Source organism: Schistocerca cancellata, chromosome 1 (genome assembly GCF_023864275.1).
Source record: "Schistocerca cancellata isolate TAMUIC-IGC-003103 chromosome 1, iqSchCanc2.1, whole genome shotgun sequence".
NCBI classification, from domain to species: domain Eukaryota; kingdom Metazoa; phylum Arthropoda; class Insecta; order Orthoptera; family Acrididae; genus Schistocerca; species Schistocerca cancellata.
In genome coordinates this window covers 1,070,663,610-1,070,679,177 of record NC_064626.1, presented here as the reverse complement: position 1 = coordinate 1,070,679,177, position 15,568 = coordinate 1,070,663,610, and the positions used below count along the sequence as shown (strand labels likewise).

Genomic DNA, 15,568 nt, shown 5'->3' with positions numbered 1-15,568 from the left:
CAAATACACAATACTGCCACCAGAGTGCCCAGTCGTCCATTCCATGACGTAATCCAAGGTGGTGGAGGGAAATGGTGGGAAAGAGTGTGGTTGCCATGGGGTCTAAAGTCCAACTGACCTAGTACACAGTCCCACCATCAGAGGATGATATCATCCCTCCTGTGACATAATCTAAGATAGCGGTCTGGAGGGGGAAAATGGCGTGAAAATGACTCAGCCTGCGCTGGGCTGCTGGAGAGAGTAAGGAAGGAGTGTACTTTATTTATTTTGGAGCAATTTATTTAGGGATGGAGTATATATATCACACTGATACAGAACACATGCTCTGGCATGCTTGGGCTCATGCTACACAGCCCACAGGCCTGTGAACTACTCCTAAATAACACTCTGCGCAGACACAAAAAACTCCCAAATTACCGAAATAATTTCAGTACAGACATGCTACCTCACCCTAAATAATGCAGTACACAGATGTGTAGACACAAAATCTACTCGTAAACTGTTCAAATAGCACAGCCTACAGACCTGCTCACAAAATAATGCAACAGACACACAATCAACATGCACAAGCACCGTCCGCCACCCCGTATCCAGTACACTGCACGGGAGGCTACCTGCAGCCCCGTGAAGTAACGCAGCCATCAGCTGTCAAACCATACACAGATGCCCTCAAGCATGAGGTGACAACATTCCTTTCATACTTGGTACGTGAGAAATTCCTCTTGAAATATGTGTTCACCTAGGCACCATTGCTGACATGACCGGACGGGAGTGCAGCTGCTCCAGGGGCACGCACGCTGACACCGCTGCAAGACACCACCATACAGAAGCCAGTGCAACCCATTGGTCCCACGCCGCTGCAGGTGAAAGCTGCTTCTATTTTCGAGTATACAGTCAGTGTTATACTGGCGTCACAGAACTCCAAGGCACGCTCACACCACTCCCATATGCGAGACAGCACTGGGTGGCATGTTTGTTTACCATCGATGACAGAATAGCACAGTGTGCATTGTTCCTAGCTGGACATGTGAGCTGCATCTAACTGTGCATGCCAGCACGATTGATACAATGCCACGAAGTAGCTACAAACCATTGCAAGCTGTCAGACCATGCACAGGTGCCCTCAAGTATGTGGCAGCGACATCCCTTTAATACTTGGTATGTGAGAAATTCCTCTCGAAATACATGTTCACCTAGGCACCGTTGCTGACGCAACCGGATGGGAGTGCAGATGCTCCGGACACGTATTCTATGTTCAAAGTTTGGTCTACCATGCAGGTGACTGGGTCCTGGGAGCCGTCCACAACACATGCAAATACACAGACATACAGAAAAAAGAGCAAACACTCTCCAAATGTGAAAGGTGACTAGACACACTTGCAAACAATGTGATCAGCATAAAATAGGTTTTTACCGCTGAAGTCTCATCTGCAGAAATAAAAAGAAAAGGCAGAATGTGCTTCCAAACCGACGGCATCCATAATTCGGTGGGTAAATTTGATAATAGCCAATCATAATGCTCGATTCATTCACAAGACATTCTTTTTGCTGCGATATAGGAGTCTCTACATAGAGGAGGGGGCAACGGCCTTGCCGCAGTGGATGCACCAGTTCCCGTCAGATCACCGAAGTTAAGCGCTGTCGGGCGTGGCCGGCACTTGGATGGGTGACCATCCAGACGCCATGTGCTGTTGCCATTTTTCGGGGTGCACTCAGCCTCGTGATGCCATTTGAGGAGCTACTCGACCGAATAGTAGCGGCTCCGGTCAAAGAAAACCATCGTAAAGACCGGGAGAGCGGTGTGCTGACCACACGCCCCTCCTATCCGCATCCTCCACTGAGGATGACACGGCGGTCCGATGGTCCCGATGGGCCACTTTTGGCCTGAAGATGGAGTGCTAAGTGCTACATAGAGGAGGGAACGTTCGTGTATGTGTTGAAAGCAGGAAGGGTAACATGTGACGGAGGGGATGCCACGTTAGGACCGCTAGGAAGACTGCATTCAATATACAATTTCCGAGAGGTCGACTCGGTTCTGATTTTGCATAGCCATGTGACATCAGTATAAGATTGAGAACCTTGTTAGATGTCCTTGCAATGGTTTGTAGCCACGCACGCACACTTCGTGGCGTTGTGTTAGTCACTCTGGGCACTTAAGCATGGTTAGATGCAGCTCACATGTCCAGCTAGAAACAATTCACACTGTGCTACTCTGTCATCGACGGTAAACACACAGGCCACCCAGAGGTGTCTCGCATATGGGAGAGGCATTGGCACGCCTTTAAGTTCTGTAACGTCAGTATAACCCTAACTGCATCCTCGAAGATAGGAGCACCTTTCACCTGCAGGGGAGTGAGACCAATGGGTCACGCTGGCTTGCGTCTGGCGGTGTCTTGTGGCTGTGTCGGTGCACGTGCCCCTGGAGCATCTGCACTCCCGTCTGGTCACGTCAGCAATGGTGCCTAGGTGAACACATATTTCAAGAGGAATTTCTCACATACCAAGTATGAAAGGGATGTCGCCGCCACATGCTTGAGGGTCCCTGTGCATGGTCTGACAGCTGACGGCCGCGTCACTTCATGGGGCTGCAGGTAGCCTCCCGTGCGGTCTACTGGATACGGGTTGGCGGACGGGGCTTGTGCATGTCGATTGTGTGTCTGTTGCATTATTTTGCGAGCAGGTCTGTAGGCTGTGCTATGTGCTATTTGGACAGTTTATGATTTGATTTCGTGTCTGCACATCTGTGTACTGCATTATTTAGGATGAGATTGCATGTCTGTACTGACATTATTTCAGTAATTTTAGTAGTAGTTTACAGGTGTGTGGGACGTGTGGCATGAGCCCAAGCATGTCAGAGCACGTGTTCTGCATCAGTGTGACAAAGCCTACCAGTCTGGCACAGAGAAAGACACATATTTGTTCACAAGGACCTATGTACTAAATCACACATCTGCCTCCAAGACGATACAGTGCCCTTCCCCCACCCCACACTACGCCAACCATATACTAGACTGTACAAGGTACTCTCAAGGCACATAAACACCTTCAAAATTGACCAAAATGGTAGACAAGAAACACTCTCCATAGACTGGTTAAAGACAGTATATCCAGACATGGAGAAACTAGCACATCACCACTTCATCAATTCTACACTGGCACATGCAAATCCGACAGCACTGAGTGATGCGGAGGGCTTCAAGATGACTGTGGAAGACACTGCTGTGCCACTCACTGTTAACATACCAGAACCTCTGCAGCCCATTGTTACGAGGGCCGGGCGTCAAGCCCAGCACTAATACCCCAACATTTGTCGGACACGAGTTTTAAAAGATGTATGGGAAAGGGGGGTGTAGTGACATTAGTATTTCACTACAAAATACCAGACAAGAAAGTGAGAATAGAGCATTTTAGTGGCAAGGAACTTGTAAATTTTATGAACAGTTTTGTTGTTTAGTCCATGGTTTCACTGTTTACCACTGAGTGTTGAATAAAGTTGCACACTAGAGTATCTAGAGTCTGTGTTATTCAGAATTGGTCATAATTGGAGGAAAGGATCCACCAAAACTTGTTTTATTGTGTGTAACACAGCAGGACTTCTTCAGCTCAGAATTTTCACTTGTTAGATGTGAAATAAGACGTATCAGAACTTCAACAGTTATTTGTAAACTTCAAATGAGTTTGTCTAGTGTGATCATTTCACTATTACAATCCCCACAGATTCCTTTTTCTACAGTAGAACTGTAACTTTTATTCACTTGATCACTATGCATACTCCTTCTATTTGTGTCACATTGTGTGTATTAAAAACTTGCCTGAACAAGATTCTATCTCGTATGCTTACACAGGGAAGTATCATTGTTTTAGTTTCCTCAATCTGCACTCAAATACTGTTTTTGAGACATGTTTCACAATACGAAAAACAAAGGACAACTTTACAGCTTATGGGCTCACCACAAGTCAAATAAGTAAAGCACTATCTAGCCCGGTAGTATTTCATGCAAACAACAGGTGGCTTTATGTACCCAGCAGCCTAGCTTTTTTACAAGTTGCCTGGAATGCTAAGGAAGATCAGAAAATTAGAGGTTAATGCCTCTTCAATAATGAGATCATTACAGACAGGACATATGCTCAGACTGAACAAGGATAGAGGAAGGAACCACCTCAGCATTTACCTAAAGTGGTTCAAGGAAACCATAGAAAGCATAATCTGGAAGGCAAGAAAAATTTTTAGTCAGGCTCCTTCAAAATTCCAGTGGCTTGCATAACTTGATATGGTCATATCATCATCTCTGGCAAGTTAACATCTATATATAGTCTGATATAACGTAATCGGATAGAGAGGTGTAAAAATACCTATGGAATTGATGGTATAGCCAACCTGTGGATACTACAGCAATGATAAGTGTAACACACCAGGAGGGAACAATAAATAAGATGCAAACTTCGAGAATGTTAGGTGTCCACACTGATGAGAATTTTCACTGGAAAAAGCACATTTTGGAGCTCCTAAAACAACATAGTTCAGCCAGATTAGCACTTAAAATCATTGCGTATCTTAGGGAGAGACAAATCTGTAATATGACATACTTTCATTCAATAATGTATGGGGTAATGTTGAGGGGTAAATCAGCTTTAAGAAAAGTCTTCACTGCTTGAAAATGTGCGGCAAAAATAATATATGGTGCTTACCCGTGACATCTTTTTGACATCTATTTAAGGAGTTAGGCATTCTGACTACTGCTTAATAATATATTTATTTCCTAACTGTGCGTTGTAAATAATACATTGCTCTTCAAACCAGACAATAATGTACATAATTGCAATACCACAAGAAAAAAATTACATTTGTCACTTACCATTAAGACTGCATTTGGGCTGTACAGTGCTGCAACTACAATTTTTGGTCACTCATTCAAAGATACATAAAGCCTAACAGACAGCAAAGTAAAATTTGGAAATAAACAAAAAAAGGCACTCCTTGACCACGCCTACTATTATGACAAAGACTTTCTATTCTTGTAATCTGTAAAAGGGGGTGGTTATGAATTACTAACTCATTTCTGCCTTTAAAAAAAATACTGTAAATGTTGTGCATGTAGCCATGTTTACAAATATTTCATATCAACAATATGAGGAAAAGGATAGATTGCTTACTGTTACAATTTAACTTTTGTCCAAACCTTTCTTCAGAAAAGATCTCTCTCTCTCTCTCTCTCTCTTTCTCTCTCTCTCTCTCACACACACACACACACACACACACACACACACACACACACACACAAGCAAGCGCACCTCACACATGCTTGACTGCCAGAGCAGGCTATAGGTGGGGGGGGGGGGGGGGGGGGGGAGAGAAGAGCAGTGTCTGGTGGAGCAAGGGGGGGGGGGTTTAAGCTAACAGGAAAGGAGAGAAGGAGAGGAGTTGGAGAGGGAAAAGACGAGCGAGTGCATTGGCAAATGGTGGCACACAATGAGGGTGAGGGATGCGAATAGGGAGGTGACACGACACAGGAAGTGGAAACTGTTGGATGGAAGGTGTGGGGACAGTAGGTTCCCGTAGGTTGGCAACAGTAACAGAGAATTTGTTGTAAGGATAATTTCCATCTGCACAGTACAGAAAAGTTGGTGGTGGAGGGGAGGATCCAGGTAGCCTGGTTTGTGAAGCAGCCACTGAAATCAAACACATTATGTTCACCTGCATGTTGAGTCATGGAGTGATCTACATTGGTCTTGGCCACAGTTAAGTGGTGGCCGTTCATCCTGGTGGACAGCTGTTTGATGGTCATGCCAATATAAAAACTTGTGCAATGATTGCAGCAGAGCTCGTATTGACATGGCCACTTTCAGAGGTGGCCCAACATCTGATGGGGTAGGATAATCCTGTGACAGGCCTGAAATGGAAAATGCTGGGTGTGTGGATTTGGCAACTCTTACGTTTGGGTTTTTCACAGGGATAAGATACCTGTGGCAAGGGATTGGGATTGGGATTGGGAGTGGTATAGGGGAGGACTACAATGTTGTTGACGTTCGATGGGCAACAGACCATGACTTCAGGAGGGGTGGGAAGATTCTTGGGTAGGATGTCCCTCATTTCAGGGTATGATGGTAGGTAATCAAAGTCCTGATGAAGGATTTGGTTCAGTTGTTCCAGTCCAGTGTGCTATTGGGTCACAAAGGGGGCAATCTTTTGTTGCTGGTTATTAGGGGTGATGGAAGGATTGGGGAGTTGTGTGGAAATGGCACGATAGACCTGTTTGTAGACTGAGTCTGGGAGATAGTGGCTGTCCAAGAAGGCTTTGGCGAGACCTTCAGCATACTGGGCGAGGGAGTCCTTGTTGTTGCAGAGACACCATCCCAGGTGGCCAGGCTTTATGGGAGGGATTTTTTGGTGTGGAAGGGATGACAGCTGTCAAAATACAAGTACTGTTGGTGGGTTTAATGTAGACAGAGGTGTGGATGGAGCCTTCAGAGAGGAGGATGTCTAGGAAGGTGACGCAGTGGTTTGAGGAGGACCATGTGAAGCAGATGGGAGAAAAGGTGTTGAGATTGTGGAGGAATGAGGATAAAGTGTCTTGGCCTTTAGCCCAGGTTGTGAAAATATCATCAACGAACCTGAACCAGACTAGGGGTTTGGTGATTTGTGAGTTGGAAGGTCTCCTCTAGAGGTTCCATAAACAGGTTTGCTTAGGAACGTGTCATGTAGGTGACCATGGCTGTGCCACAGACTTTTTTTGTATACCTTCGCTTCAAAGAAGAATCAGTTGTGTTAAAATAAAGTTAGTAAGGTGTATGAGGAATGAGGTAGTGGGTTTGGAACGTTGGGAAAGGTGGTACTCAACAGCTGCAAGACCATGGGCATGAGGTATTTTGGTGTATAGATAAGCAGTGTCAACAATGACAAGTAGGGATCGAGAAGGTAAAGGGTGGGGATGGTGGAGAGTCTTTGAAGGAAGTGGTTGGTATCTTTAATGTAGCAGGCTAGGCTTTGGGCAATTGCTTGAAGGTGTTAGTCAATGATGGCTGAAATTCTTTCAGTAGGGGAGCATTTAGAAGATGGATGTGCAGGGTGTCATTTGGATGAGGAGGGAAATGGATTCGGGGAGAGGTTCTGGGAAGGGCTTTAAGCAGGGATTGGAGGTTAAGTTGGACTTCTGGGATGGGATCACTCTGGCAAAGATCATAGGTGAAGGAGTCAGATAATTGGCAGAGGCCTTCTGCCAGGTAGTAACTGCAACTCATAATGGCAGTGGTGGAAACTTTGTTTGCAGGAGGGATAAAAGGGACAGGATTTGTTTTGAGGTTGTATATGGCTGTCCTTTCTTCTGCTGAAAGGTTAGTGTCCTTAGGAAGGGACCTGGGGAAGGATAGTGAGGCCAAGTTGGAGGAAGGGAATTCCTGGGAGGTGACCAGGGGGTGATTAGGTGGGAGAGGATGAAAATCACAGTTGGATTGTGGTATGAACTGGGAGAGGCAGGGTTCAATGTTGGCTTTGGTTGGAGGAATTGATAGCAAAGAAGTGTTCCACAGTAGGGATAAAGGTAATGAGAGTAGATATTTGACAAGCCCAATATGCTTAAAGTTGTATGTAAATTGAAGGTGGAGAGAGGAGAAAGGAAAGGAAAGGGAAGAGATTATTGATGTCAGATGCATCAGCAAATTACACATAACCAGTGGCAATGAATGAAAATGTATGCCAGACCGGGATTCGAACCCAGGATCTCCTGCTTACTAGGCAGTTGTGTTAACCACTGCACCCAGATAGAGTGTTCAGTACAATGGCACAGACTATCTCAGCACAACTCTTGGGCAACCCACACTCCCATCGAGCACAGTCCCTGTCCATGCCTTCATGCTCGCTACTCTCAGATTCCCACGGGAGGTCAGATGTATTTGTACACGTGCACTGAAGAAGGTGGATTCATCACCCATTGACACGAATCAATTACATGAATGCGTGGTGTCTGTTCTTTCGGACATGTTGATGGGGGTGTGTGTCAGCCAAGAGGTGTGCCGAGATAGTCCGTACAGTTGTGATAAACACGGTATCCAGGTGGTGCAGTGCTTAACACAACTGCCTAGTAAACAGGTGATCTCAGGTTCGAATCTGGGTCCAGCACACAACTTCATTCGTTGCCACTGATTATACATAACTTCCCAATGCAGCTGACATAAATAAACACTCCCATTTCGTTTCCTTTCTCCTCCCTCCACCTTCAATTTACATATAATGCATCACAGCTGTGGATTAGCATGGTGTCTGTTCTTTCTGGTATGTCCAAGAAGGTGATCCTAAATGTGAGGCCATTGGATAGGACTGAAACTTCAGTGGGACTGAGTATTTTTGGCAGAAAAGTTAACAACAGAGTTCCAGGAATGTTTCATCATGTATTTAGAGGAGTGTTGATAGTGAGTTTTGGGGGATGTTGCAAGTTGAAAATTTCAGCTATATATGGCCTAGGCACTATGACAGCTTGACAATGGGGAACACTTTGCTTAGGATAGGGGTTGGATAGTAGTGCAAAAGGCATGATTCGGATTGCACCAGCTTAGATAACTTATGGAGGTGTCTGGAATTCTCCTCCAATTGCTGTCAAACATACCAACCGCTTCGTTCATAAGATCTCCACCATTCCCATCCCTTTACGTTCTGGATCCCTAGTCATCACTATTGACGCCACTCCGCTGTACATTGACATCCCTCATGTCCATGGCCTCACCGCTATTGAATACTATCTTCCTCAACGTCCTTCAGACTCCAAACCCACTACGCCATTCCTCATAAACTTTACTAACTTTATTCTAACACACAACTACTTCTCCTTTGAAGGTAATGAATACAAACAAATCTGTGGCACAGCCATGGGCACCATCCTATGCTGACATGTTTATGAGCCATCTAGAGGAGACATTCCTAGTCTCCCAAAACACCAAACCCCTAGTCTGGTTCAGGTTCATTGATGACATCTTCATGATTTGGACTCAGACAAGAAACTCTATCCTCATTCATTCACAACCTCAACACTTTCTCTCCCATCCACTGCATCTGGTCCTCCTCAACCCAGTGTGCCACTTTCCTGGACGTTGACCACCTCCTCCCTGATGGTTCCATCCACACCTCTGTCCACATTAAACCCACCAACAGTCAAGTATTTTGACAGCTGTAGTCCCTTCCACATCAAAAAGTCCTTCCCATAAAGCCTAGACACCCAGTGATAGTGTATCTGCACTGACAAAACTACTTTGTCCAGTATGCACCCCCCAGAAAAGCTACAAAGAAATGCCCCTTTTGTCACTCAACCCCACACCAGATTGGAACAATTGAACCATATCGTTCATCAGAGCTTCAATTACCTCATCATGCTGTGAAATGGGGAGCATCCTACCCAAGATCCTTTCCACATGTCCTAAAGTAATGTTCTGCCACCCACCCAACCTCTACAACATCCTAGTCCATTCTTACACCACTCCCAACCCCAGTCCCTTGCCACAGCATTCATATCCCCATGGAAGACCCAGGTGCAAGAGCTGCCCAATCCACACTCCCAGCACTTCCTATTCCAGTCCTGTCATAGGCTTATCCTACCCTATCAGAAACCAGGCCACCTGTGAAAGTGGCCATGTCATATATGAGCTCTGTGGCAATCAGATTTTTATATTGGTGTGACTACCAACCAGCTGTCCACCAGGATGAACAGCCACCGTTAAACTGTGGCCAAGAGCAACATACACCACTCTGTGACTCAATATGCAGATGAACGTAACATGTTTGATTTCAGTGGCTGTTTCACAACCCAGGCCACCTGGATCCTCCCTTCCACCACCAGTTTTTCTGAACTGCGCATACAGAAATTATCTGTACAACAAAATCTCTGCTCCTGTTGTCAACCTGTGGTAACCTACTATCCCAACACGCTCCCACCAATGTCTCCACCCTCTCTGTCCTGCCACCTCTCCCTATTCACATCCCCTCACCCTCATTGTGCGCCACCATTTGCCAATGCACCCAGTCGTCTTTTCCCTCTCCAGCTCCTCTCCTGTCCTGTTCACTCCCCACTCAACAACCTCCTGGCACTGTGCCTGGCAGCTTTCATACTCCCCCCCCCCCCCTGCACACTCCACTAGACAGTGCTCTCTCTCTCTCTCTCTCTCTCTCTCACCCCCCCCCCCCCCATACCCTGCTACCCCTTCCCCTTCCCACCCCAAGCAGATTGCTGCTTTCATTCTACGTGACAGGTCCTTTACAGTCCAAACTGCAAGTGATGGCAGTCATATATGCTTGACGTATGCTTGTTTGTGTGAATGAATTTGTGTGTTTTCTTTTCTGAAGGTGTTTTTGGCCAAAAGCTAAACTGCAACAGTCTTTTTGTTTGTGCACCCCAGTGTGTCATCTTTCTTATACTGTCACTGTCACTTCACTTCATTATGATTTATCACGCAAATGATCCACAGAACATGAAACTGACTGGTTATTTATGTATATAATGGAACAGCAGAAATCTAATATGAAGACAAAAGTGGCTGTTTCTTCCAATTCCCTATCAATTATTTTCATACTATCAACTACTGCAAAAATTCCTCTCTCTTCACAATATCGTTGTATTTACAGTAACTGAGTCACGGCTAGAGGTTCACTCTATCAAACTACTGTCATTAATTCTCGTACAGTACATAAATGATGTAGTAAATGGTAGGATAATGGGTAGTATTCGAAGGGAAATAAACACAAATGAATGTGTAAAAGAGGAACTAGGAGCTGAAAACTTCTCCTTCTGTTTGGTTTCTTTGTTTTGCATGTAATTAGAACTACACATCAAAAAAATGGTTCAAATGGCTCTGAGCACTATGGGACTTAACATCTATGGTCATCAGTCCCCTAGAACTTAGAACTACTTAAACCTAACTAACCTAAGGACGGCACACAACACCCAGTCATCACGAGGCAGAGAAAATCCCCGACCCCGCCGGGAATCGAACCCAGGACCCCGTGAACCACACATCATTCAGTGTTACTCCACTGTGTATTTTATATGCTTCAAAATCATAAATGACATTTTATAAGCAATAAAAATTAGCTGCTTGCAAACATCTGGACGTTTATGTAACCAAGCAACTACTTTTGATACAATTATTGTTTACATGCACAACAACAAAAAATATCTACATAATTATTGTTTTTATTTTGTGCTAAATGGAATGTTCATCATCATGATCAAGGCAAGAGCTTCCTGTTATTATTGATAAGTGGGAAAGTTGTTTAGCACTAACAGAAACATGTTTTATATAAGCTCAATGAAGAATTGAAGTGATGTTTGACATGTTTTGTCTTGCCTCTTTTTTTGTGAGGAAATTGCATTCTCCAGTAGTACAGTATATGATAAATCTATTTTTCATTTTATTTTTATTTATTTTTACTGTAACAACCATATTTTTCACATTGCAAATCAACAATTTCCTAATAAAACCTCAATTAAACATTGACATTTTTAATTTTACAATAAATATTGTTTGTTGTTAAGTAACAGAGTTAAGTAACAGAGAGGAGGACAATTAAGAGGAACAAAATGTTCTGTAGGTTAGGCAGACCTTTATATACCCTCAATCAGTTTTATACACGGTCCACCATGTACTGGTAACATGGTTAGTATCTTAACTGACCAAAGCTACTAGGAAAACTACCACAGTTTATACCTACTTATAATAGCCTATGGTAGTTCTACAACTCTAGCCACAGCTCACCCATAATGGATAAAGTTTCAGAAGCTGAACTTGATACTGTTATGTGGACTTTCTAATAATATCAATGTGTTGACAATATTTGATGTTTTTTAATATCCACTGGGGAAAGGGGATTGGGGATTTGGGTGGGGGGGGGGGGGGGGAGGCAACTATTTCAAGTTTTTGGGTGGGTGAAGAGACATTTGTTTTTTAATTACTCACCTTCTGCTTTTATTGGTATAAGAGCAATTGGTGGCATTGAGTATGTTTTGAGATGAGGTAAACTATCATAATTATTTAGATAAGTTTTCAGTATTCTTTGAACTGAATCATGGAGTGAACACTGCAGTGAGCTATACAATGCAGTCTTTCATGGATGGTATTTGCATGGCCAGAGGTAAAAAAACTAGGCTCATAAACATGCCTTGGGCCACAGCCTAATGCCCGATATAAAAAAATCACCAGTGTTGTGAACAGTAATTTCCATAATTGCAATAACAAAGGCGAGGTAGCGGGAAATTCACATTCTTCAGCATTTCTTCCATCTTGGAGTGCTATTCTCATGGTACTGTGGAAGAGTGTGAAGAGATTATTAGGAGTCAAGGGAAATTAGTGGCAAGTTGAAGTTCTGAATAAGTCTGTGATGTGTGCTCAAGTAGCTACCAAAAGAGATGTGATCAAAAAGACAAGCCACCATACAGTTAGTCTCACATATTCAAAATTAAATGAATTTGGATACAATATCCATAGTCACATTCTAGAAAGAAGAGTTCATAAACACTTCATTTTGCTCTGTATACTAAGATAACGTTTAAGTAAACAGAGGTATTATATAAAATTTTACTTAATTCCAATTTTCATTATAATCTAATCTACATCTACATACATGCATACTCTGCAAGCAGCATGTGGTGCATGGTAGAGGGTACTTTGTACCACTACTAGCCATTTCCTTTCCTGTTCCACTCAACAAATAGAGCATGGGAAAAACAACTATCTATATGCTTCTACATGAGCTATAATTTCTCTTATCTTCATGGTCCCTACACAAAATGTACGTTGGTGGCAGTAATCATTCTGCAGTAAGCTTCAGAGGCCAATTTTCTAAATTTTCTCAATAATGTTACTTGAAAAGAACATTACCTTCCCTCCAGGGATTCTCATTAGAGTTCCTGAAGCATCTCTGTAATACTCGTGTGTTTTTCAAACTTACTGGTAATAAATCTAGCAACCCACCTCTGAATTGCTTTGAGGTCTTCCTTTAAACCAACCTGGTGAGCATCCCAAATACTCAACCAGTACTCAAGAATGGGACATACTAGTTTTCTCTATGCTGTCTCCTTTACAGATGAACTGCACTTAAGCTATGGTTTCATTTTTTATGAGGAGGATAATATGATAAGGAAATTGGAATGTAAAAAGAGATAACAATTATATTTTATTGTGACAACAATTCAGTGGCAGTGCAAAGTAACATGATTACAACATATTAAAAATATCTTTAAAAAAACATTCTATTGAACAGCGCATGTAACAAATATTCAAGTTCATCAGTTAAGGCACTATTTCAACATATTGACATTTTTATATACAATGAACATCTGTCAAGAAATTATTAACTGAAACAGACAATACATTTTTAACTTTCAATATTCTGATTATGTTCTAAACATTAACAATAATAGAAAACCCATGTCAGTTTTCAATCTCTTAAAATTAGGTAATTGGCAATTGGAGCTGCTGCAACCATCTTGAGATAAAAATGTGTCATTGTTAAATGCAATAAAAACACAAATGAATATTGATCAGCTTGAAAGTAAATATGTACATGTTCATCTCCAGAAACAGTGCCTACCAGTATTGTCTGTCAGGAGAGCAAATTGTTTTAATAGAAAAAATAAGATTAACAATCTTGACCAGTTGGTTACTTTATTCTTAGCAACTTGTAGGCACTTTCTTGTTGTCAGTTATTGAAAATAAGCTCAATTGTAATTAAATTTTTAATTCAACAGCAGTGTATTTCAAAGTTCCATTACTTTATTGTTAATGTCAGATCAGTTAAACAGTGTAAAAGAAATTTATTCAGTAATGAGGTGAGGTCAAAGAATAATGCTAGTACTTACAATAGAGACCATTACACATTTTCATCATGTATTAAGGAAGACAATATCTATGATCCACTGCACATATAGCATAAATGAAATGAGAGATTCTTGCACTGTCAAGAATATGAAAACTGAATTTAGCTGAACGCTACAAAGAATTAGAGAAGTACTGCCAGATCATCTAGACAACAATTATTTCTCTACCCTCATGAGTGTTATGCTGTGTCTCCGTCTTGCAACAAACGGTGTCTGACTATGTGCGTACACTGGCTATGTTAGTTCTTCTTTGTGAGGTGTGAGTAATAAATTTAATGGTTCTCAGAAGCTGAAAGTTATAATGTTGACTATAACACAACTATAGTGGACTTATGTCCCAAATCCATGAATATGAAACGAATGCTGAACACAAGGGGATTAACCAACAGGACCCCACTCACAAAAAGGAAATGAACACCAGGGTTTCAAGCACGTTTTTAAGAATTGAGTGACCTAAAGCCTCTGAAGATATGTAACAGAAGAGAACTGTAAGTAATTTACACATTCTAGGGAATGCTAATTTGTAAATGGCTCTTCAGATATTCATAATACCATACCTGGGCACTGTTTCTCAATAGTAGTAACATTAAATTGCATGCAATGATTAACCGATTAGTTCTTTTATTTACAAACAATAAATGAAAAAAGAACAATGCTTCCTTCAGAGGAAACTTGTTATGTTTTTATGAGTTTGCCAAAAAAGTTGGTAGAACATTTAATGTGAGGAGGTACTGAAGAACCAGTAGGAGTAATATTTTCCAAAAAAGGTTACAACATGCAAACTGTTACTTACAATCAATATCCTAGAGGTTTTTTACCATAAGTAGTTTATTTAAGCACCAACTACACTTGACTTGGATAGCTGCCTCCCCCCCCCCTCCCCCCACCCTTTTTTGACAGGTCCACAACCATTACATTAAAGAAGCTGCTTGAAAGAAAAAAACAGATTCTTGCAAAATTACATTCGACATACAGATTTAGTACAATTCCAATGGCCTTAGAAATGCCTGAACCACAACACCATTGAGACAATACTTGTGCCAAAGAACATTCTGCTAATTGTTAGTTGTGCTGAATGAGAATTTTAGTTCATCCCCTGTAGTCTCTAATTATAATTTACAGTCTGATACTGTGCTTTAATAGAGCAAAGATTACACTTCAGTCAATCTAAGAAATTTAAGCAGAAGGCATGCTATTCCCATAATTAAATTGTATACAGGATAAGTTAATTTGTTCATGATGAAATTTTTGACAAGGTGGCAAAATTGAAACATTGGCATTCAGCAAAGGAGCTTTCCCATTATCGTCAGATTTTTACGTTCTAAATTGAATATATTGGTAACGAAATGTAAGGTAAAGCTGTCTTCATCCCAAAGCTAGGTATGAACACCACAGTGCTTTACTACACATGATCGTATTGGGAATGATATGCACTTGCTTTCCTACGATCTTGGAACTGACTCCCTGTTATAGAGAGACTTACAGTTTAAAATTGACTTCCAGTCATGGTCCAACTAGGCATTTTCCACATATACAAATTACTATCAGAGGCAAAAGATGTGCTATGTAACAGAGGAAAAGAAACCTAGGACTGAAAGAAGATTTAATCCTGAAACTGTGTATATGCCATCTGATACACCAAATAAAAATGCTCTTATATAAATGACAAGCTCATGCACGACACTGTAGCACCAAAGTAATTCAAGCAGACA

At 42.1% G+C, this 15,568-nt stretch overlaps 1 pseudogene; it reads left to right on the top strand.

The window, feature by feature from the left end:
* Nucleotides 1-1,580: 1,580 nt before the first annotated feature.
* On the top strand, nt 1,581-1,697 carry LOC126103604 (5S ribosomal RNA; annotated as a pseudogene).
* Nucleotides 1,698-15,568: the final 13,871 nt, after the last annotated feature.